Below are 23,785 nucleotides of genomic sequence, written 5' to 3'. Positions count from 1 at the left end.
AGTCTTGGCCCCCAGCCCAAGCCTGAACATCTCCACTGCTATTTTATAACCCGCAAGCTCATGTCAGCTGAGGCCATGCCGTAAGTCTTTTTATTGTAATGTAAGCAAATCCCTTGATTCCCGTGGTCAGCCTGGGGCAGCTTTCTGAGAATGTTTGTTGTTCACATTAGCTGCTCTTGACCTGCATTCTACAGCAGATCCTTTAATTCTGCCATTAAAATTAAAATTAATTTAATTTTACCTCCTTTCCCCTCCTAAATTTGGGCAATGCTTGGGGGGAGGAGGGGAAGAAGAAACAAAAACCAGTGACGCTGACCTGCATGTAGACCTGACCAACAAAACCCACTGAGGCCCAAACAGAACCATAATGAGGGAATCTGGTTACAAAGTTCCATTTTGTAGTATAAAAATGGCTTCAGAGTTTCCAAACCATGCTAATAACTTGCATGGTCTAAGTTCTTACTATGGTTTGGGAATATCGTTAAAGACCCACCTACCCTATTAAATAGAATTGTGCTGTAACCAAGTCACTCAACATAGCTCTGTTTTGAGAGTTCCGGGGCCCCCTTGAGAGCCGTGAACTGGTTTCAGGGGGTCCACCAAAATAAACCATAGAGCAGGGCCAGCATTAGACTTGCTGGGGTCCAGGGCAGAAAGTCGAAGCTGAGCCCCACCGCCTGGGGCTGAAGCCGAAGCAACTTAGCTATGCATGGGGCCCCATGCAATTGCCCTGCTTGCTACCCCCTAACACCGGCCCTGGCTTTTAATCTACTGGATATGAAGAAAAACAATTGTTGTGACACAGGTGGTCTGTGTAGGTTTTATAGCATAAGAGGGGGGTGGGGGGTTAGAAAGAAAAAGGTCAAGAACCCCGGCATAGAGAACACCTTATTCCCAAACCAGCTGGGGCTGATATCCTTGTAGAATTGGCACAGAACTTTCAGCTGAGGTGGGAGAAGAAAATATTGGACTAAATAGGACTTCTATTAACTGAGACAGTTATAAAGAATCATTATAGCTCCACACTGGAGAAGTCATGAAGACACATACACATATAAAAAAAAGCTTTGACTTTGAACCACCCCAGTCTCCTGGGTTTCATAAACTGACTGCTACTCCCAGTACACTGGAACTAGGTCAGAGGTGAGGAGTGGGAAGGGTTTCAGGAAACTTAGTGCCAAACAAGGGAGTCACAAATACAAGCTTCAAAGCCATATTTACTACCCTTTCACACAAATACACACCATGCCCTCAGGTGCAGATATTAAACAGTCCTGTTTCTCCTGCTGAACCGTCTTTAGTCAGCAGTTCAGAGCTGATCACGAGTGGAGAGGGCTGAAAGTAATAACTCTGTGCCCCCAGCAAGGATTCTAAGGAATCAAACCAGTTTAGCTAACATATAGAGTAAAATGATGCTGGGGGCCAAATGACAAGTGAAGGCACAGATATTCCTTTTGCACGTATCGTTTCTCCAGGCTGTTCTGCCTACTATGCTTGGTGTCCCCATCTGGTTCCCTTCGTTTGATTCTTTGACCACACACCTGTCCCTGTTATTTCATTAGTTGTCCCCCATACTCATTTGGTGTCCAGGTCCTGTGGATCCCCCTCTTAGGCTGGGGGTGGGGATCCTTTAGCAGTGGGCGGGTGCCCGGATCCCAATAGGATCATGTTAACAACTATAAAACCCTTCCCCTTCAGGCAATGCTTAAGAGAAAAGAAAACCATCTGCTGGGGGGCATGGCAGAGCGGGACAAATGATTATTATCTCTCTCTGTATCTCAATGGAGTTCAATAAAAATTCTGCTTTTCTTCTAGAAGTAGTGTGCTGCTGTGATCGTCCAATTTTATTTATTTATTTTTTTAAGGCACTGATCTAAATTGAATGCTGTGTTTCATGCTTCCCTATTATAGAGGAACTGACTGGTAAATGGTTACAGCAATGGTTCCCAAACTTTTCGGCATCACGTCCTCTTTTTAATTTCCAAGAAACCCTCACCCCCCTACCTCTCCTTTACCATCATCCAACCCGCCCCCCATCCTTGTCCCCTGACCATCCCCCCCCCCAGGACCCCACTCCCTATCCAACCCACCCTGCTCCTTGTCCCCTGATCTCCCGGGACTCCACCCCCTTTCCAACCCACCTGCTCCTTGTCCTGACCGCCCCCTCCCGCGACCCTCGGAACCCCACCCCCTATCCAAACCCCCTGCTCCCTGTCTCCTGACTGCCTCCCCACCCCGGGACCTCCTGCCCCTTATCCAACCCCCCCCCACCCCCTGCTCCCTACCCCCTTACCAGGCCACTCAGAGCGGCAGGACTGGCTTACTGGAAAGCCTGGGAGGTGGGCGGGCACAAGCTGCACTGCCCGCACAGCGGCACAGCTGTGGGGGAGGGTGGACAGGAGGGGAGGGGCCAGGGGCTAGCCTCCCTGGCCGGGAGCTCAAGGGCCAGGCAACCTCGCGCCCCCCTGGGAATTTCTTCATGCCCCCCCCAGGGGGGTACACCCCCTAGTTTGGGAACCAATGGGTTACAGTGTTTTCCACATCTAAGTCACCAATCCAAAACCAGTTCTGACTAATAGTAACCAAGTCATGTAACATTTACCTGTTTGGAGGCCTATGCAAAATGAGCTGGTGGTAACGTCAGGGCTGCTCTACGCTTAAAAATGAGGCAGCAGCACAGCTTCAGCGAAAAGGCTACCTACACCAACAGGAGGGCTTCTCCCAGAGGCGTAGGTACTCTACCTCCCCGAAAGCCGGTAGCTAGGTCGATGGGAGATGCTCTCCCATCGACATAGTGCTGTCTACACTGGGAGTTAGGTCAGTATAACTGTGTCGCTCAGGCGTGTGGATCTTTCACAACCCTGAGCGAAGAAGTTATATCATCATAAGTTGCTAATATAAACCAAACCTAAGTATGCTTAGAAGGATTAGATTTTTATCCATAAATGTTGATTTCACTGTACACAAACTGATGAAATATATTTCAGATAGACAAACTAAGAAAAGTGCTACTTGAGCACTTATTATATTTCAATTTAAGGATATCTGCTTTGTTATTAGAACCTCAGAGTTACAAACACCCGTCAACCACACACCTCTCTTGGAACTGGAAGTATGCAATCAGGTAGCCACAGCAGCGACAAAAAAAAAAACAAATACAGTACAGTGTTAAACGTAAACTACTTAAAAAAGGGAAAGTTAAAAAAAAGATTTGACAAGGTAAGAAAACTGTTTCTGTACTTGTTTCATTTAAATTAAGATGGTTAAAAGCAGCATTATTCTTTTGCATAGTAAAGTTTCAAAGCTGTATTAAGTCAATGTTCAGCTGCAAACTTTTGAAAGAAGAACCATAACATTTTATTCAGAGTTAAGAACAACCTCCGTTCCCGAGGTGTTCATAACTGAGGTTCTACTGTACAGTTTGACAGCTGATATTGACAATTTGCGTTTTAACTGTAATAAAGCTTTAACTTTTTGAATCTCAGCATCTACTGTCTTTAAATAATTGCCCCCCCTAATATTTTCCCACAACTGTGAAAATTTTAATCAACAGAAATCCAGAAAAAAATGTTTAAAACTCCTAATTTTGCACAACTGTGAAATTTTGAACAGGTAAATTAAAAAAAAAGCTTAAAAATAAACAATGTTACTCATCAAAATTATAAAAAAAATAATAATTGAATTCTACCAAGTCTAAGAATAAACTATTTTGTCAATAGTAGAGGCACATGGGCAAATAAGGATGGGGGAACCTGACTGCAGCAGCCTGAGCTGTACTTACTGCATAAATACTAGAGGACTTCACTCTAAAACTGCCACTCCAGCACACTTCCACAGCAGCAAGCTACAGGTAGAGGAAAGGCCCTTTAATGTACAGGCTAAAAACTCAGACAGCTCAACTCAGTTCAAAGGCAAAATTGACATTCACTTATCAGGAAAATACTAGTAGAAAGATATTTTCCTTATTCTCTGCCCATATATGTTCTTTTCTATACAGTACCAAGCCTAGAAAAAGGCATTACTTCAGGCCTGTACTGCAATGCATGTTATTCCATACATCCACGCAAAAGCCACCTTTTATGACATTCTGGAAGTTTAAAGTACATCCTGCTACATAAAAGCCAGATATGTAAAACCAAAACACCATATAGCTATTTTGCTATGCAGCAAGGAAAGGGCTGAAGACTGGTGGGTTGTTTTTTGTTGGGGGTCTTTTTGGAGGGAGGGGGAATTGGTTTTGCTGTTGTGAAAGATACACCTAAGCATTTACATTACCGGAATAATGGCATTCCACTAATTACCTTCTGTAATATTCCTGCGGTAACACAGAATTGCAATGCTTACCCTCCGTACATTAACCTAGATAACTGGAGTGACAAGCTTTTTATTGGCTAAGCATACATTCTACAGTGGCTCAAAACAGCTATCAGTATGACTGCTAAGCAGGGCCAACGAGGCAAAAAAAGTGGGGTCATCTCAGGCAGCAGATTATGTGATTTACAGTGCAAGTGGGTAAGGCGGGCACGGGGGGAGGGTTCAAGAGGTAGACTTTTCATTTGCCCTAGGGACTAAAAAGAACAAAAAAACAAACCAAAAAGAGTCAAACACTGGTGCCATCATTTAAATAGACCCTACAAAAAAAAGGTGATTTGAACATGCAGGGAGGACTGCTTTACAATTGTTTATATGCATGTTTTCCTAAAAATCTGGAGTTTAGGAATACTTCACAGTATACTACAAGTCCTAGAGGACTGTACTGAATTACGATACCCAACTTAGTTGCATGCCAATTAAAAAAAAAAAAAAAAAGCTTCCATTTAAGTTGCTTTTTATACAGGAAAGCTCTCCAAGGTTGGGCTTATAATCATACATTTTTTAAAGCAGCAAGAAGCTAGACCCACCAGTTCCATTTTCTCTGCATATTGTAAAGGTTAACCATTTTTCCTGACAAGAAAACATTTGAATTAGACAGTCTTAGGCATTTTTGTTCTCTCTTTTCTTACCCCTACCCTCCCACCAAATAATTGAGAATACATTTGGATCTGCAGTTTAGTTTTATGACGCTCTGATGTGTCATTTGAAGGGCACTTCCACTGCACAACCGGTATTTCTTTTCTTGAAACCGCACTCCTCCTCCACAGTACTAGAAAGTCACATGACTGCTGCAGAAAAGTAGGTGAAAGGTTATGCTGCTGCAGAATGGGCTACTGAACAACAAAAGCTCAATTTGTCTTTTACACTCCGGACTACAGATCCTGTTTCACTGCCAGGGGTCTAACAAAATGGGAAGCGCGGCTGCTAACAAGAAAGGAGAGTTTAAGTGCAGACTTTAAATGCATTCCCTCTTTAAAAAAAAAAAAAAGAGAGAGAGAGGGAATAAAGCTGAGTCTTTAATTTAAAGTAGAAAAAAGATACAGCCCAACACAGAACTAAGAATTTGATACTAAAAAAAGGTATTTTGCCCAAAGTAAAATTGAAAGACTTTTTTCTCTAATTGTTTTCAGTAGTAATAGCCTTTATAGTAGGTAAAAAAATGTTCAGTCTGATTTCCAAGGGTTTTTCTAAACATAATTGTTCATTTAAGGAAAAGGTCCATAAGTGAAAGCTGTAGCTCCCCAACATTTTATGAGTTAGAAAGCTCAGGCACTAGTAGTTAGCTTTCAAGCTACGCCAAGCCTGTTGCAGAGCTTGGAACTTGTAACAGGACTGGAGTCTGCGCCTCTCGGTTCCGGGTCTCTCTTTCCTCCCCAGACTGTCCCATTCCCAAGCTAATGCATCTGATTCTCTCTCCAACTACAGATGTAAGGCACTACTATGAAGTTTAATACTTTAATAAACAGCTTACAAATATACTCTCTGGATCTCTGTTGACATTCTGTATTTATACTAGTCACATGTTTGTAGTAGTGGTTTTAAATTGCATTATCTCAATCAATCATTTTCAGTATCCACAGAGTCAGAAACATCAGTCTGAGGACTGGTAGCTACGAAACCTCAGTACAGTACAGTGCTGTACAGTACTGACATCAGTGAGAGCAGTTGCTTTCCATTATTATTTACAGGCTGTATAATAAGGTGTATAATAAGCTGATTAAAGTAAATATACTTTTAGATCTAGAAAGACAAGTAATCAGACACTTAGGGAAGAGAATAGTGTAATAAAAGGAGTTTAAAGATATTCCCCATTCTTAGACCTAGCACTCTTAAAGACACCATGATGCAAAGTGTAATCTTTCCTGTTAAAATTTACTCCAAAATCTAGCCTTTCAAATAAGCAAAACAAAATTATATATTACATTTCACATACATACACACACTCACTGACCATGTAAAGTACAAGTCAGCTGCAAGGTAGAAAAAGAATTTGAGTTATAAGACTTGAAATCTCTTGCACTTGGCTATACTTACACTTGCCTTTTGGGGAAAATTTCCTCTGGTGCAGCAGATTCACCAGAGGCTGTACAGCGTGTACAGACTGCATTGAGAAGGGTTTTAAGTATCTTGAGTAGTATTTTATGTCAACTTCCCTGATGAAATCAGGAGACATGCCTCACTTCCAGGTGTTTTCTATATTCAGATGTTAGCTAAGAATACTGACAGGTATGAGATAGTGTTAAGTCTTAGTCACTCAACTACCACTTCAAATATGTTATAGTTCCAGCATAATTAGCTTGCTTACTGGATGACAGCAACCCAACATGCTGACCATCCTGAACACAGGAAAGAGTGCCATGGCAGACCACGAAAAGTTAATGAAAATTTGGAAAGCAGCTCGTGATAGCTGATTGTGAAGGTTTTTTTTTTAGCCAACATCCACTCTCACTATCCCACTTTCCTAGAGCTACAAGTTACACTGGGGGACATTCTAACCACGAATTACATATTATTTACCTTCAAACAGCCTTCTCCATCCCACCATCACCCCTCTCCCTGTATTTACAGCTTCACTGTTCTAAAATGAAGTCAAGACAAATACAGTCAACGGATGCAAAAAGTCACATTTTTGTGATGCACCCGCCCTTTCTTGTACCATACAGAGAAGGAGAGAGAAGATGCTACAGAATATCGTTTACTTTGTGTATTTGATCACAGAAACTGGGTGTTTTGTAGCACAACAAATGAAAGATTTCCGCAACTTTCAGGGCCTGACTATTTTAACTTTCATGTATAGATATTTCTTTGTACAATGGCTCTGCAGCACAGTTACTGTTTTGCATTTGGCCTCATTTTAGACTGTGGCATTTTTAACCAGAGTGAGCTCAGTCAGAGAATGAACACTGGTTCAGACGAGGTGGACGCTGGCCCCGGTGGGTCCGAGCCGTGGGGTGCCTGCAAAGTAATACTGACAGAGAATCAGCTGGATACCCTTTCCCTTGAAGGCGCTCTGGGTGGGTGAGGCAAAATGACTGACGTTTCATTCATTCCTCAGTGCGGGAGCCCGTGCCGGGAGCCAACCGGCGGAACCACCCCTGCGGGAGCGCCGCGCAGCGAGCACGGCGGAGTGCCCGGGAGACTTGCGCGGGTAGGGGGGGGGGGTCGCTTCCAGGACCCCAAGAGGCCGGACTCCCCCCAGCCAGGAGAAGGGGGCGGGGAGGGAACCGCGTTGCTGACCGCAAGGAAAAGCTGCACATGCCGCTCTGGAAGTCACTCAAGCTGAGGGCAACGTACAGGGCACCCCCCCCCCTCACCCACCCAGCCCCTCTGCTATGCGGGGACCCTGCTCGCTCACCCACCCCCAGCCCCGCCTGGGGAGCCCCCAGCCCCTCGCCCCGCGCCACCACGCCCAACCTAAACCCTTCGCTAATGGGGACCCCACTACTAGGGCGGGATTCAACCCCACCGCAGCCCGCTGCTAGGGAGCGACCTCAGCCCCTCCCTCTCCCAGGGGGCCCCTGCTATGGGGCGCAGCTCTACCACCCGGCCGCTGCCGTGTCCCTGCGCAGAGGGGTGTCCCTTACCGGGGCTCGCGGCGACGATGAGGAGACAGACAGCTACAGGGCGCGCGCGCCGGCCGGCCGGTCACTCTCTCACTCACACACACGCGCGCGCGCGCGCACCCAGCCAAGGCACTGAGGGAGCAGCGCGAGCGCCGCTGCTACCGGCTGCGCCTCGATTGGTTGAGCCCCCGCCAGCAGCCAGACTGGGGGCGTGGCAGTGGCCAGAGGCTCGCGGCGCCGGAAAGGGGCGGGGCCTCGAGGGGCAGGGAAGAGGCGCGGGGAGGGAGGGAGGAAGCCCCCGCCTCCCCTGCGCTGAGTGCTCGCCCCTGAAGGGGGTCGACGTTGTGACGTGGGGCGGGGCTAAAAGAGGAAGCGTGGAGGGGGGGGGCAGCGTGGGGGGAAGGGTCCCCTCAGGGGAGGGAGAATGGGGGCTGTTGGAAAGGTGGGGGTGTGCAAGTCTCTGGTGAAAAGGGACTGATGTGAGGCAGAGGCGGGGACAGGCTCTGTAGTGGTCAGGGAACAGCTGGGCTCATGCTAAGGCCCCTCACCAAGTCACGTTGCTTTTTATACAGGAATCCTCCCATGGATATTTGCTTATTGCTGAACAGTACCTAAGTGGGAGGGTAACCATCATCCTGTGTGAAATTCATACAGGGGCCATCGCTCCTGCCTCTAAAGCCAAGATATAAGGAATAGAGGTTTCTTTATAGTGAAGGAGAAAAAGTAATAGTCCTGAGAAAAGCTAGGCTGGATCATTTTAGAGAATAGGAGAAGATGATAAGGAATGAAGCAGAAACACTGGATTTAACTGTCCCCTCACATAACTAGGTGTAACTTCCACTGAAGTCAATGTGGGTTGTATCTACTCAGACCATTGCTGAATTAAACCCTCATTACATAATGCTGAATCTGTTTGGTTACATTGTTTAGTGTTAAAGCATTGTCAGAATTATAACAAGGAGAGAAATTAAATAGCCTCTGGCCCATACGATAAAATGCAAAAGATAAATACAGTCAGTCTCACTGAAGGACAATAGCTTCTTTGAAACAAATATTTGTCATTGTGGACTCCTTGGAAAGAGTGAAAAACATGACATTGGAAAACACAGGTGAAAGATATGTAGAACCTTGCTGGTAACATCACCCTGAAATCCAATACCATTCACCCAAAGAACTGCAAAAAAGAACCATTGGATTTTAAGAAAATATGCAGATATCACACTTCCTGGAAAAAGACTTCATGTTCTTTACATAATTCCAAATAATAAAAGTACTACAAAAAAGTGGATCTACATTTTGTCACAAGATACAGCAAAATACATTTAAGATATTTTCTCATTTAAAAGTACTGAAAGTTTAAGTTTGAACTCTGTTAACTTTTTCAGTTTGAATAAGGGTGATATTGTTTGATTAGAATTTTATAACAGCTGGATGGCCATTCTTTTTCGTGGTAAGGGAAGTAATTCTATCAATCTGAATTCATGTATTAAGGCTTTTCTTCTGATTTTTTTTAAACCTTTGAAATATCAAATACATCAAGTCTGGTCTTCTCGTTTTGTTGGAGGACTTCCTAGATGTCTCAGGTCATAATCAGCATGTTTTCCTATACCATCCATAAGTGGAAGGGAACAAACTTTCAAAGCATGTCATCTGGAAGAAAATGCTGTGGTTATTTATCATCTCTGCCAAATAACTATGCCAGCTGTTCCAAATCAGAGAGCACCAGGCAAGAGAGTCTGCTTTGTCACAACTCTGATCCTACTTCAGCTAGAACTGATAAACATGAAGTATTCCCTGAAAAGCTTTGCATTATATGGGCTCAGAAAAGTCATAGACGCAAACCTAACTTGACTTTCCCCACCTGACTAACACTACAGCCACTCCTGCCCTGGATTACTGGAGCTGCTGCCTCTCATAACTTGGCCATGTTGCATTTCCCAGTAACTCAATCAGACATGAGACAGATGCTAAACTGCTTGAAGTGAAACCCTTTGTAGTACAGCCTGGCCTGGGCCATCTCCCAGCATGACAGTGGGTGTTGCTGGAGGTGTTCCCCCTCAAAGATTGGCCATGAGTTGTTATCTCCAGTTAAGAGTATGCTGTGATGCTGCCTTTCATATCTGGGATATGGCCCATGTCCTGGCATGCAGTATGGCCTTAAGGAGTCCTGTGCTGCTAGAAGTGCCTTTCATTTCCCAATGAAGACATTTCAGATTTCTTTTCTATAGCTGCCATATTTCTCATTTCTAAAGATGTGATGAACATGATCAGCAGAAATATGATGGGCCCGGCTCCATAGGACTCTTCCATCTGACCTTCGCAAGCTAATGAGATCTGAATGATCAGCAAAAGGTCTAAATTACTGCACTTAGCAGTAGGTGGTTTGAAACAACTTGTTGGTGTATTTCAACACATTTGGCGCTCCTAAAATTAATCACATCCAAACAAGCTTCCCCTGCCTTTCCAAGACTCCCTTGGCTGCTGTCTGTGCAGTTAGGGTTGCTAACTTTCTGATTGCAGAAAACACCACCCTTGCCCCACCACCTACCCTGAAGACCTGCCCCTTCTCCCCAGCCCCACCCCCACTCACTCCATCCCCCCTTCCTCCATTGCTCATTCACCCCCACCCTCGCTCACTCACTCATTTTCATTGGGCTGGGGCAGGGATTGGGGGGCTGGAGAGGGTGAGGGCTCTGGCTAGGGGTGTGGGCTCTGGGCAGGGACGTCCCTACCTATGGTGGTGCCCTACGCAGCCCGAGCACCTGCACCCCCTCTGCAGGGGGGCCGGCCCCTCCGCGGAGGGGTGGGGAGCGCTCTCAAAGGCTGCAGGGCCGCAGGGGCATGTGCTGTGGGGGGCAGCAGCAGGGCAGGGAGGCCCAGGGCAGCACAAGGGATTAATGGGGGGCCTGGAGGCTTGGGGGAGGGGGCTTGGAGGAAGGGGTCAGGCCCACTCCTACCCTCAGCAGTGGCGGTAGGGGGAAGCAGAACAATGCCGCTGGGCGCTGGCAGAGCGGAGTGGCCTGGAGCCGAGTCTCTCTGCTTCCCGCCGCTGGTGAGTGCAGGGGCGGGCCTGACCCTTTCTGCCGTCTCCAGTACCCCCGCTAATCCCGTGGGCCCATCGCTTGCGGAGAGGGTTTGGAGGAAGGGGTGGAATCAGGGCGGGTGTCAGGCAGAGCAGGGGCGGGAAGAGGTGAGGCAGGGTGGGAGTTTGGGGGAAGGGGTCGAATGGGGGCAGGGCAGGGGCTGAGCAGGGGGAATGGCTGGGGGATAGGCATGGCCACTGGAGCCAGCGCCGCATACGCAGCATGCAGCTACCTAGGGCACTATGAAATTTGGCACCTGAGGTAGAAGTAAAACTCGAACAGCTGAATGGGACTAAATCGAGGGGCCCAGATAATCTTCATCCAAGAATATTAAAGGAATTGGCACATGAAATTGCAAGCCCATTAGCAAGAATTTTTAATGAATCTGTAAACTCAGGGGTTGTACCATATGACTGGAGAATTGCTAACATAGTTCCTATTTTTAAGAAAGGAAAAAAAAGCGATCCGGGTAACTACAGGCCTGTTAGTTTGACATCTGTAGTATGCAAGGTCTTGGAAAAAATTTTGAAGGAGAGAGTAGCTAAGGACATTGAGGTCAATGGTAAGTGGGACAAAATACAACATGGTTTTACAAAAGGTAGATCGTGCCAAACCAACCTGATCTCCTTCTTTGAGAAAGTAACAGAATTTTTAGACAGAAGAAACGCAGTGGATCTAATTTACCTAGATTTCAATAAAGCGTTTGATACAGTGCCACATGGGGAATTATTAGTTAAATTGGAAAAGATGGGGATCAATATGAAAATTGAAAGGTGGATAAGGAATTGGTTAAAGAGGAGACTACTGAAAGGGGTCATACTGAAAGATGAACTGTCAGGCTGGAGGGAGGTTACCAGTGGAGTTCCTCAGGGATTGGTTTTGGGACCAATCTTTTTATTACTGACCTCTGCACAAAAAGTGGGAGTGTGCTAATAAAGTTTGCGGATGATACAAAGCTGGGAGGTATTGCCAATTTAGAGAAGGACCGGGATATCATACAGGAGGATCTGGATGACCTTGTAAACTGGAGTAATAGTAATAGGATGAAATTTAATAGTGAGAAGTGTAAGGTCATGCATTTAGGAATTAATAACAAGAATTTTAGTTATAAGTTGGGGACACATCAATTAGAAGGAATGGAGAAGGAGAAGGACCTTGGAGTATTGGTTGACCATAGGATGACTCTGAGCCGCCAATGTGATATGGCTGTGAAAAAAGCTAATGCAGTCTTGGGATGTATCAGGTGACGTATTTCCAGTAGAGATAAGGAGGTGTTAGTACCATTATACAAGGCACTGGTGAGATCTCATCTGGAATACTGTGTGCAGTTCTGGTCTCCCATGTTTAAGAAGGATGAATTCAAACTGGAACAGGTACAGAGAAGGCTACTAGGATGATCCGAGGAATGGAAAACCTGTCTTATGAAAGGAGATTCAAGGAACTTGGCTTGTTTAGCCTAACCAAAAGAAGGCTGAGGGGAGATACGATTGCTCTCTATAAATATATCAGCGGGATAAATACCAGGGAGGGAGAGGAATTATTTAAGCTCAGTACCAATGTGGACACAAGAACAAATGGATATAAACTGGCCATTGGGAAGTTTAGACTTGAAATTAGATGAAGGTTTCTAACCATCAGAGGAGTGAAGTTTTGGAAAAGACTTCCAAGGGAAGCAGTGGGGGCAAAAGACATATCTGGCTTCAAGACTAAGCTTGATAAGTTTATGGAGGGGATGGTATGATGGGATAGCCTAATTTTGGCAATTAATTGATCTTTGACTATTCATGGTAAATAGGCCCAATGGCCTGTGATGGGATGTTAGATGGGGTGGGATCTGAATTACTACAGAGAATTCTTTCCTGGGTATCTGGCTGGTGAATCTTGCCCACATGCTCAGGGTTCAGCTGATCACCATATTTGGGGTTGGGAAGGAATTTTCCTCCAGGGCAGATTGGAAGAGGCCCTGGGGGTTTTTCACATTCCTCTGTAGCATGCGGCACGGGTCACTTGCTGGAGGATTCTCTGCACTTTGAAGTCTTTAAACCATGATTTGAGGACTTCAATAGCTCTGACATAGGTGAGAGGTTTATTGCAGGAGTGGGTGGATGAGATTCTGTGGCCTGCGTTGTGCAGGAGGTCAGACTAGATGATCATAATGGTCCCTTCTGACCTTAATATCTATGAGTCTATCAGTATGCCTAAGGACTGCCCTGGCTCTGGGCTGCGGCTGGGGATAAGGGGTTCAGAGCGTGGGAGTGGGCTCCAGGCTGGGGCAGGGAGCTGGGGTATGGGAGGGGGTGTGTGCTCTGGGCTGGGGCCAAGGATGAGAGGTTTGGGGTCCGGGAGGGGTCTCCAAGCTGGGGCAAGGGGGTGGGACACAGGGCGGGGTTCGGGGTGTGGGATCCAGGCTGCGCTTACCTCAGGCAGCTCCTGGGAAGCAGCTGGCACATACCTCTGGCTCGTAGTCTGCAGGTGCCGCCTCCGCAGCTCCCATTGGCCGCGGTTCCTGGCTGATGGGAGCTGTGGAGCCAGCGCTTGGGGCTAGAGAGATATGCCGGCACTTCCAGGAGCCGCGCAGAGCCAGCCACTGCGGCCAACTGGACTTTTAGCTGACGGGAGCCACCAGGGTCCCTTTTTGACCAGGCATTCCGATCGAAAACCAGACACCTGGCAACCCTATGTGCAGTATGGCTTCCCTGTTCTAAATTTTCTTACACTGTTTCTGTATCTGGAAGACCTCCATTATATTTACTTGTGTCTACTCTGGACAAAATAGCATTTAGACCATGTCCACACTGGTAAGCTTACAGAGGCACAGGTGTACCGATGCAGCTGTGCTGCTGTAAGGTTGCTCGTGTAGCTGCTCTATGCCGGCAGCAGAGAGCTCTCATCGACATAATAAAACCACCTCCACGAGTGGTGGTCCACACCAGCACTTCTGTCTGTGTAACTTATGTCCCTTGGTGGGGTGTTTTTTCAGACCCCTTAGCGACATAAGTTATACCAACAAAAGTGGTAGTGTAGACATGGCCTGAGACACTTGTAAAAACTGTCAGCATGCATCTTATCTGGAAATCTGAACATTCCAGGTAGGAACCACATAAAATTAGCCATTGATGTGTTTCCTTGAGTTAACCTCATTGCTCAGTTTTTCAGAAGTCAAGCACGAACAAACACTCCACTTTGAGTAACCTGAGACTGAATTACATGAGACTTTATGGCATCTAGAGAATTACATTGTTAGGTTCAATGTCAGTTTTATGAACAGATGTTTTTCCAGTTTGCTAGCTGGCCAAAATAGCAGTGTGATTTCCTTATAAACAGAACTAAGAGCATTTTGTTCTTCTTCACATTTCTTTCTCTTCTATGTTGCAACAGAGGATTCCAGTTCATAGTTAGGATGTTACCATTGGCAACTCTGTGTCCCATAGCAACTTTCCCACCAATAATACCCTGGGGAAATGGATTGGTAATAACTGAACTGGAACACTTGTTCAAGAATGTGGGACAGAGGCATTGAAATTGTTCTGTTTAAATCGTTCTGTATAGGTTGTTAGGCTACTTGTGTTAATGCCTTTTCATATACATATACACGCATGTCTTTGTGTACAGTGACAGGGACAGAACCGTGACATCAGGAAAGTTCTAAACACAAGATTTTGGGTCAAAAGGAGCATTTGATTTATTCACAAAACAGCAAACTGTGCATACTACTAACTACAAGAACTACTCAAAAGTGACTTATAGCAGCCAAGATCTACACATACCAGCAACAAAGGCCAGAGGCTTGTTCGGAGTGGCTCTTTTGCCATACTCTGGTCTGCAATACTGGAGAAAGCAGAAAGCCCTGTATTTATAGATCCCAAGCCCCCTTCTCTCCCAGGTCTCTTCAACCCAGAATGGTAGTGAGTCAGCCATTTTAGCCACTGTCATTCGTATTTATAAGAGTGTAACCAAATCTACCACCTTACCAATACTTGGCAGAGGGGAGGAGTTCTACTTGACTTGACACCTCCCTAAAACCTTAAATATATGGTAGAATAAGGAGATAATGCTGACTTGCCCAAAACTTAGAAGGGTAGAATTTGTCTCTTTTAACTCCTGCTTCTTTCACCTGATAAAAGGAGCACCACTGCTAATCTGGTCTGTTATACAGTCAACCTTTCCTGATGACTGCCAGATCTAGCAGGGAAACTTGTTAGTCAGTTTTTGATGTGCATCCCTGAGTGCAGTAGGGAGAGGGAAACAGGAGCCAGCTCTTAGTGTGCCATAATTCTCTCCACTTCTTAAAGTTTGTTTTAGAAATCTATTTGTTTAGATTTTCTTTTAATGACTTATTTTTCTGAAGTGGGCAATCCATTTAAGTTATCGTGGACATGAATTACAAAGATCACTCAGAGCATGTGACTGGTATTATTTGTAGTTTATAAATCTAAATAAAATAAATACACCTCTCCAATGTTCCAAGTGCTTAGGCATATTAAGTTTAGAATGCATAAAAACCTCTGATTGATCAAATGGCTACAATTAACCACCCTTCCAATCTCCTCATCCCAATACCTCCTCATCACTCTATCCATCCTCTGAAAGAAAGCTTTCAAACCATGTGACAAAGCCTAACAAATTTAAGTTCTGCTGAACCAGCAGGGGAGTTAATTCTAGAGTTCATAGATAAGGCCAGAATGGACCATTGTGATCATCTAGTCTGACCTCCTGTATAACACAGGCCATAGGACTTCCATGAATCAAGAGCCAGATCTTCTGCTGGTATAAAGCCACATAATTCCATTGATTTCAATGGAACTATGCCAGTTTACAGCAGCTGAGGATCTGACCCAAGGATTCTTCACTGTGAACATCCTACTCCCAGTACCCGGGTATTTACCTTTGAGAGTTGCTAGCTTGAGCACCCCACCTGATCTCATCTGTTGTATAATTACCTGGAGAGAACGGCCAGTCACATGGTATTGATTACTGTTTGTGTTCTGACACCTCAGACTGTGCCAAGACATGTATTGTAAGCACATGCAGGCCCTGGAGCACAGGTACAATATGTTCCCTGCAAACAAGTCCACAAAGGAAGTTGGCAGACACATTTTGCAGTAGGGGGCAGTGATTAAAGATGCAGATAGGTGCTTAGTGGGATTTTCAAAAGTGCCTGAGCAATTTTGGCACCTGAGTCCCATTGAAATGAAATGTTATCTGCATAATGGAGACACTACTGCCCCCATTGACTCACTGTCTCCCCTACTTGCCTCCCATACGCATTGCCCTTCCTGTTCAGAGACAATAGAACATTGTGACTTCCCTACATGAAAAAGTTTTTGTACAAGACTAGAACATCCAGCACTACATGAATCCTTCCATACAGAAAAGAGGAAAGCCAGCCCAAAGCCACTCTATTTCTACCAGAGCCTGCAGGCATATCAACATCATCTTTTGGCAGTGGCATCAAAAGCACCCTATAGATCTAAGACAATCAGCATGATCATTTGATCTTTTCCTTTGTCAGCAAGAAATCACTGACTGAGGTGACTGCAGTTCCTGTTCCATTCCAAGGCCTAAAGCTAGATTGTAGGTGGTTAAAGAAATCTAAAGAGCCAAATTTTCATAGCTTGTATTTCTCTCCTTAATTGCTTTGTTTCTCAGCTGTTTATTCTTTCCTAGTGCCCTCTCCCTTCCCTCAAATGTTTATCTCCAATGCCCCTGCTGTTCACAGTCATCCATTCAGGTAGCACATTTAGCAGCACAGGGCCCCTAATGTCACACTGGATGCTGGGATATGAGCCATGTCCTGAGTGTGAAGGACAGCACCTTCCACAGCACAGCATGTGCCTAAGGTCATTTAGCAGAATGGAGGATGACCAGACTTTAAGAGGAAGGTCTGCAGCTGAAGGCTTTCTAAGGTAAGGGAACAAATAAAAACTACAGTCCTGCCCCTGCATATTAGCAACAGCTACAGCTAAGCTTGGAAGAATTAGATTTTTAAATCAAAAAGAAAAGGAGTACTTGTGGCACCTTAGAGACTAACCAATTTATTTGAGCATAAGCTTTCGTGAGCTACGGCTCACTTCATTGGATGCATACTGTGGAAAGTGTAGAAGATCTTTTTATATACACACAAAGCATGAAAAAATACCTCCTCCCACCCCACTCTCCTGCTGGTAATAGCTTATCTAAAGTGATCACTCTCCTTACAATGTGTATGATAATCAAGTTGGGCCATTTCCAGCACAAATCCAGGTTTTCTCACCCCCCCCCCCCGCCACACACACACACAAACCCACTCTCCTGCTGGTAAACCCTGGATTTGTGCTGGAAATGGCCCACCTTGATTATCATACACATTGTAAGGAGAGTGGTCACTTTAGATAAGCTATTACTAGCAGGAGAGTGGGGTGGGAGGAGGTATTTTTTCATGCTTTGTGTGTATATAAAAAGATCTTCTACACTTTCCACAGTATGCATCCGATGAAGTGAGCTGTAGCTCATGAAAGCTTATGCTCAAATAAATTGGTTAGTCTCTAAGGTGCCACAAGTACTCCTTTTCTTTTTACGAATACAGACTAACACGGCTGTTACTCTGAAACCATTTTTAAATCAGTTAATGTTGGTGAATGTCTATTTCACCGCACACACATATCCCAGTGAAAAAAATATTTCCATCTATAATAGAAATGTACTGTGATGTTGCACTCTATATGATTTTATGAAAATATGCTAATGAGTGTGAATATAATATAACTGGAATAGGTTTCATGCAAAAGGTCTCTTGTAAGGTATCATTACAAAGCTTATAATCTACTGAGTGCGGTCATCCTATTTGTATGTATGTATCATTCTTGTGTCTGAAACTAGAAATGAAATATAACTCTGAGGACCTATTGTAGTTATGCAAAGCGTGGGCCATTAATGGTGGTTTGGAATCTTGATGGCTCCCATCAACAAGGACAATTGACTGTGGATTGCTCTGTTTGCAGGCAGGCCTTCCTGTGAGTCAGGCTGGGAGGAATGAAGGCTTGAGGTCTCACAGGACATGTGACCATGTCACCTGGTACTGACATGCATCTTTAACCTGGTGCTTTTCCATTTAGAAGGGGTGCGGGTGGGAACCCAGAGAGGGACAAAGGATTCCCGCCTTGTGCAAAAGATATATAAGGCGATGGAACAGAACAAAGGAGGCTGCAATCATGAGAAATACCCTAGCTACCACCTGAACTGGAACAAGGATTGTACCAGGGGAAAGGATTGTGCCCAGACTAGGAAGGAGTCCAGTCTGTGATAGAAGCTTATTGGAACATCTCTGAGGGTGAGATTTCATCTGGAAATCTGGAACCACTTAAATCCTACTTTTTGTATTTTATAAAATCACGTTTTACTTATTAATTAACCTAGAGTATGTATTAATACCTGGGGGGGGGCAAACAGCTGTGCATATCTCTCTTTCAGTGTTACAAAGGGTGAACAATATATGAGTTTATCCTGCATAAGCTTTATACAGGGTAAAACAGATTAATTTGGGGTTTGGATCCCACTGAGAGCTGGGCATCTGAGTGTTAGAGACAGGAACACTTCTTAAGCTGTTTTCAGTTAAGCCTGCAACTGCTGGGGGATGTGGTTCAGACCTGGGGCTGTGTTTGCAGCAGGTAAGCGTGTCTGGCTCAAACCAGGCAGGGCACTGAAGTTGTAAGTTGGCAGGGAAAACAGACTCAGAGGTAGCAAAGCACAACAGATGACAGTCCGATGACAGTTGACAAAGCACAACAGATGACAGTTTCTGTGATCCAACCCATCACATGTACAGATAGGCAAAGAGAGAGACATGCTACTTGAGAACTTTAGCATTGATTTAAGGATATTTATTTTGTATATTTTGACATGTGATGTTGACAATTTATATTTGAATGGATACAAAGCTTTAACTTTTTGAATCTCAGCATCTGGCATTATATAATTATTCTGAACCCCTTCCATTGTCTGACCCCCCCCCCACCATATTTCCCACCACTGCAAAAATTTTAATTGATAAAAATAAAATTTAAAAATGTTTAAAAATAAAAATCCATTACAATGATATGAAATAAAAATCAAGTTCTGCCAAGCCTTGATGTTGCAACCAATCTATTACAAGCTTTATTCTTGGTACCTGTCTAAGATTTGGGGGAAATAAACCCTTTTAGCTTGAAAATGTGCATGACCATTGTTAGGAAAGAGTAGAATTTTAATGCATTCTTGGAAACTTTTGGGGCAATACAGCTATGTATAATGTCCACATGTGAAACATTTTGCTAATAATCCACCATTCTGGGGCTGTCACTCAAAAGCCTAATATTTATGCACATAATACTGATAACAGTTTTCTTTAATACTTAATGCATAGTATCAGTGTCAAAATTTATTATACTGCAGTTGCTTTGCCAATAGATGCATAAGATACTGATGTATATGTCTCGGCTTGCTTGCTTGCTGACTCTGGGCTAGGTTGCCTTGCAGTAAGGTGAGGTAGTGCCAGGTTTCTAGCAGGACTCTTTGAAGTGAAAGTGGTGCCATTTTTGATCCATTTAGGCCAGTGATTATTATTAGAGGCAAAGGAGTCACCCTTCTAGCTGTCTATGGGGCCCAGCTGTTTCTCAGCTTTAAAAGGCATGCAGGCTCCAAGTAGCTGATGAGACAAAGGCAGCTGGGAGACTAAGGGAGTTTGCCAGCAAAGGAAGGCGGGGTTGTGTGTTGTTTTTTTCCTTTCTTTAACTTGCTCTATAAGGAAGACCCTGCAATGGGGAGTAAATACAGCATGTCTCCATCACCACTGCTAGCTCTTCCTCTGCCTGCACCCATAGACCCTTGCCAGAGAGGTATCCTGACCCTATAGGCTTCCACCCAGGTCCGGGTCTTTACTTACTGGGAACATGGCCTGCATGTCACAGCTGATGAAAGAAAGGCAAGTGGAACCACCTGGGGTGAGAGGTGTCTGTTGTGGGAGTCCCTCAGGAACCAGGTAAGAGAGCTGCAGCAGGAGGTGGCTTATCTGCGTAGCGTCTGGCTGTGTGAGGACTTAATCAATAGGACACATGTAGAAACATCTGGAACAGAGGATGCTAACCTACTACAGTGGCATCATAGAGGAAGGAGAACCTGCTCTATAGGAAGGAGTCTGGCTGCTGGCCATCTCTGGCAGTAGACAGTGCTCCACACAGGGCCCTGTCCACCAAGGTGAAGAACCAGTATGCTGTACTGGCAACAGGAGGTGAGAAGCAGACCCTAATGGCAAAGGAAGAAGAGATGACCCGTGCCCTCAAGGCTGGGAGGTTCACAGCTACTGCACTCAAGAAAAAGGTGTAGGATGCTGGTGCTCGGGGACTCCCTTCTAGAGGAATCCATCTGCCAAGATGTCCTGGGAGGTGTGCTCCCAGCCTGGAGCCTGCATCAGAGATGTTACATAAAGGTTGCAAAGGCTCATCTGTCTCTCTGATCACTATCCCATACTGCTCATTCATGTGGACACTAATGATACTGCTCGGCATGACCTGAGTACATGGAAGTAGAAATGAAGGTACTGGGGGCATAGGCTGTGTTCTCATTCACCATTCCAGTTCAGGGCCCAGGCCCAGGCAGTGACACATGCATCATGGAGATGACTGCATGGCTGAGCAGATGGATCACTTTAGCTTCCTTGACCACAGTATGATGTTCCAGGAAGGTGGTCCACTGGGAAGGGATGGGGTCCACCTGACTAAGAAGGACAAGATTATCTTCACACATCAACTTCCCAACATAGTGAGGAGGGTTTTAAACTAGATTCAAAGGGGGCAGGTGATAAAAACCCACAGGTAAGTATAAAGAAAGGTGACCTTAACAGAGGTCTAGATGTTAGGGGGGGACACACATGAAGACCAGAAGGAGGGGAGAAGCAGACCAGTTGAAAGTCTATGGGTAAAGATAAAAGTGGGGGGAGAAAGGTTGGCATCATGTAAGGTCTATAGGTCCTTGTCTAAGATCACCAGATCAGGAAGAGGAGGTGGATGAGGCATTTCTAGAACAAGTAACAGAAATATCCAAAACACAAGACCTGTTAATAATGGGGAACTTTAACAACCTAGACATATGTAAAAAAAAATGGCAAAACTCAAAATTTCCATTACATTTTTGGCATGTATGGGGGACAACATTTTGTTTCAGAAGGTGGAGGAAGTAACCAGGGCGGGCAGCCATTTTAGATTTGATTCTGACCAACAGGGAAGAATTTGTTGAGAATCTGAAGGTTGAAGGCAGCCTGGGTGAAAGTGATCATGAAATGATGATTTAATGATTTTAAGGAAAGAAAGGAGTGAGAGCAGCAGAATAAGGACAATGGACTTCAAAAAAAGCAGACTAACAAGGTCAGAAGACTGGTAGGTAAGATCCCATGGGAAGAAAGCATATGAGAAAAGGAGTTCAGGAGAACAGGCGGTTTCTCAAGGAGACAACATTAAAGGCACAACTTCAAACTATCCTGTTGTGAAGGAAAGATAGGAAGAATAGTAAGAGGCCAATATGGCTCCAGTAGGAACTCTTTAATGACCTGAAAATCAAGACGGAATCTCACGTAAAGTGGAAACATGGATGAATTGCTAAGTAGTAGTAAAGAATAGCACAAGCATGTCGAGATAAAAATCAGAAATGCTAACGCACAACAAGAGTTATACTTAGCAAGGGCTATAAAAGGCAATAAGAAGAGGTTCTATGAATACATTAGGAGCAAGAGAAATAAAAAGGAAAGTGCAGGTCCTCTACTTAGCTGGGAAGGAGAGCTAATAACTGATTACATCAAAAAGGATAAGGTTTTGCCTGTTTTGCTTCAGTCTTCACTAAGGAAGTTAATGGTAACCAGTTACTCAACACAGCTAATTATCAACAACAAGGGGAAGGAACGCAAGCCAAAAATGGAGAAAAAATAGGTTAAAAATATTTACATAAGTTAAATGTATTCTAGTCAGCAGAACCAAATGAAATTCATCCTAGGGTACTTAAGGAATCAGTTGAAGCAATCTTGGAACCATTAGCAATTATCTTCAAGAACTCATGGCAAACAAGTGAGGTCCCAAAGGTCTGGAGAAGGGCAAATATAATACAAAGGGAACAAAGAGGATGCAGGAAATTATAGAAGTTAGCTAACTTGGATTACTGGAACAAATTATTAAACCGTCAAGCGTAAGCACCTAGAGGATAACAGGTTATAAGAAATAGCCAATCTGGATTTGCCAAGGACAAATCATGTCAAACCAACTCTAATTTCCTTCTTTGACAGAGTGACTGGCCTAGTGGATGGGGGGAAGCAGTGGATGTGATTATTTGATTTTTAGTAAGGCTTTAGCACAGTCTCATATGACATTCTCATAAGCACACTAGGCAAATGTGGTCTAGATGAGGTGGGTACACAAAAGATTGAACGACTATACTCAAAGAGTAGTTATCAATGGTTTGTTGTCAAACTGGGAGGCTGTATCTAGTGGGGTTCTACAGGGGTCAGTCTTGGGTCCAGTACTAGTCAATATTTTCATTAATGACTTGGAGTGGAGAGTATGCTTATAAAATTTGCAGTGACATCAAGCTGGGAGGGGTTGGAAGCACTTTCAAAATGATCTCAACAAATTGGAGAATTGGTCTGAAATTACCAAAAGGAAATTTCAAGAAGGTCAAATGCAAAGTATTATTCTTAGGAAGGAAACAAATCAAATGCACAGCTACAAAACAGGGAATAATTGGCTAGATGGTAGGACTGCTGAAAAGGATCTGGGGATTATAGTGGATCTCAAATTGAATATGGGTCAACGATGTGATGCAGTTGTGAAAAAGGCTAATATTCTGGGGTACATTGACAAGAGCGTCATATGTAAGACATGGGAGGTAATTGTCCTGCTCTACTTAGCACTGATGAGACCTCAGCTAGAGTACTATGTCCAGTTCTGAGTGCCTCACTTGAAGAAATATGTGAACAATTTAGAGAGAGTCCAGAGAAAAGCAACAAAATGACAAAAGGTTTAGAAAACCTGACCTATGAGGAATGGCTTAAAAAAAAAAAAAGGCTGGGTATGGTTAGTCTTGAGAAAAGATGACTGAGCAGGGACATGATACTCTTCAAATATGATAAGGGCTGTTATAGAGAGGACTGTGATCAGTTGTTCTCTGTGTCCACTGAAGTTAGGACAAGAAGTAATGGGCTTAATCTGCAGCAAGGGAGTTTTACCTTAGATATTAGGAACTTTCTAATTTATAAGGGTAATTAAGCTCTGGAATAGGCTTTCAAGGGATGTTGTGGAATCCCCGTTTTTGGAGGTTTTTTAAAGAACATATTGGACAAACACCTGGCAGGGATGATCTAGGTTTACATGGTCCTGCCTCAGTGCAGGGATTGATGACTTCTTGAGGTCCCTTCCAGCCCTACATGTCTATGATTCTATGTCATCGCCATCTAGTGGATAGATTCAGAATGTTGAACTGTGTGCCATGTACCAAGAGCTGAGCGGATAGTGCAAATTATTTGTGAATATTTCTTTGAGTTCTAAAACAAGTTTATTAGTATTATCTATTATTTGCCTTACAGTAGTTCTCAGATGATAGTGCTCAGAGGCCCCAGTCAGCAACCAGCCTGCACTGTACTCGGTGCTGTATAAATATGCTAGTCCCTGCTCCCAAAGAATTTACAATCTAACTAATTCAACCATGTTCACAACCCTTTTTTGCTTGCTTTCAATGTGCATTCAATGGTTTGAACTTTACTAACATGAA

The 23,785-nt window shown here is 44.4% G+C and overlaps 1 protein-coding gene across 5 annotated transcripts in view; it reads right to left on the bottom strand.

The window, feature by feature from the left end:
- CPT1A (carnitine palmitoyltransferase 1A) overlaps positions 1-23,785 on the bottom strand; it is a 90,050-nt gene that overhangs the window by 62,073 nt on the left and 4,192 nt on the right. For 2 of the 5 annotated variants that reach the window (XM_073347045.2, XM_073347044.2), the window contains exon 1: positions 7,959-8,107. The exons of 1 other annotated variant lie outside the window; for it this stretch is intronic. The gene's annotated coding sequence lies outside the window, so the exon portion shown is untranslated. Of the gene's footprint in view, positions 1-7,958; positions 8,113-23,785 lie in introns of those variants that run through there. 2 more of the 5 variants (XM_078853148.1, XM_073347047.2) reach the window with 2 other exon arrangements.

This window comes from Lepidochelys kempii, chromosome 6 (assembly GCF_965140285.1).
Source record: "Lepidochelys kempii isolate rLepKem1 chromosome 6, rLepKem1.hap1, whole genome shotgun sequence".
NCBI classification, from domain to species: Eukaryota; Metazoa; Chordata; order Testudines; family Cheloniidae; genus Lepidochelys; species Lepidochelys kempii.
The sequence above is the reverse complement of the archived record's forward strand: the minus strand, read 5'-3'. Positions and strand labels throughout refer to the sequence as shown.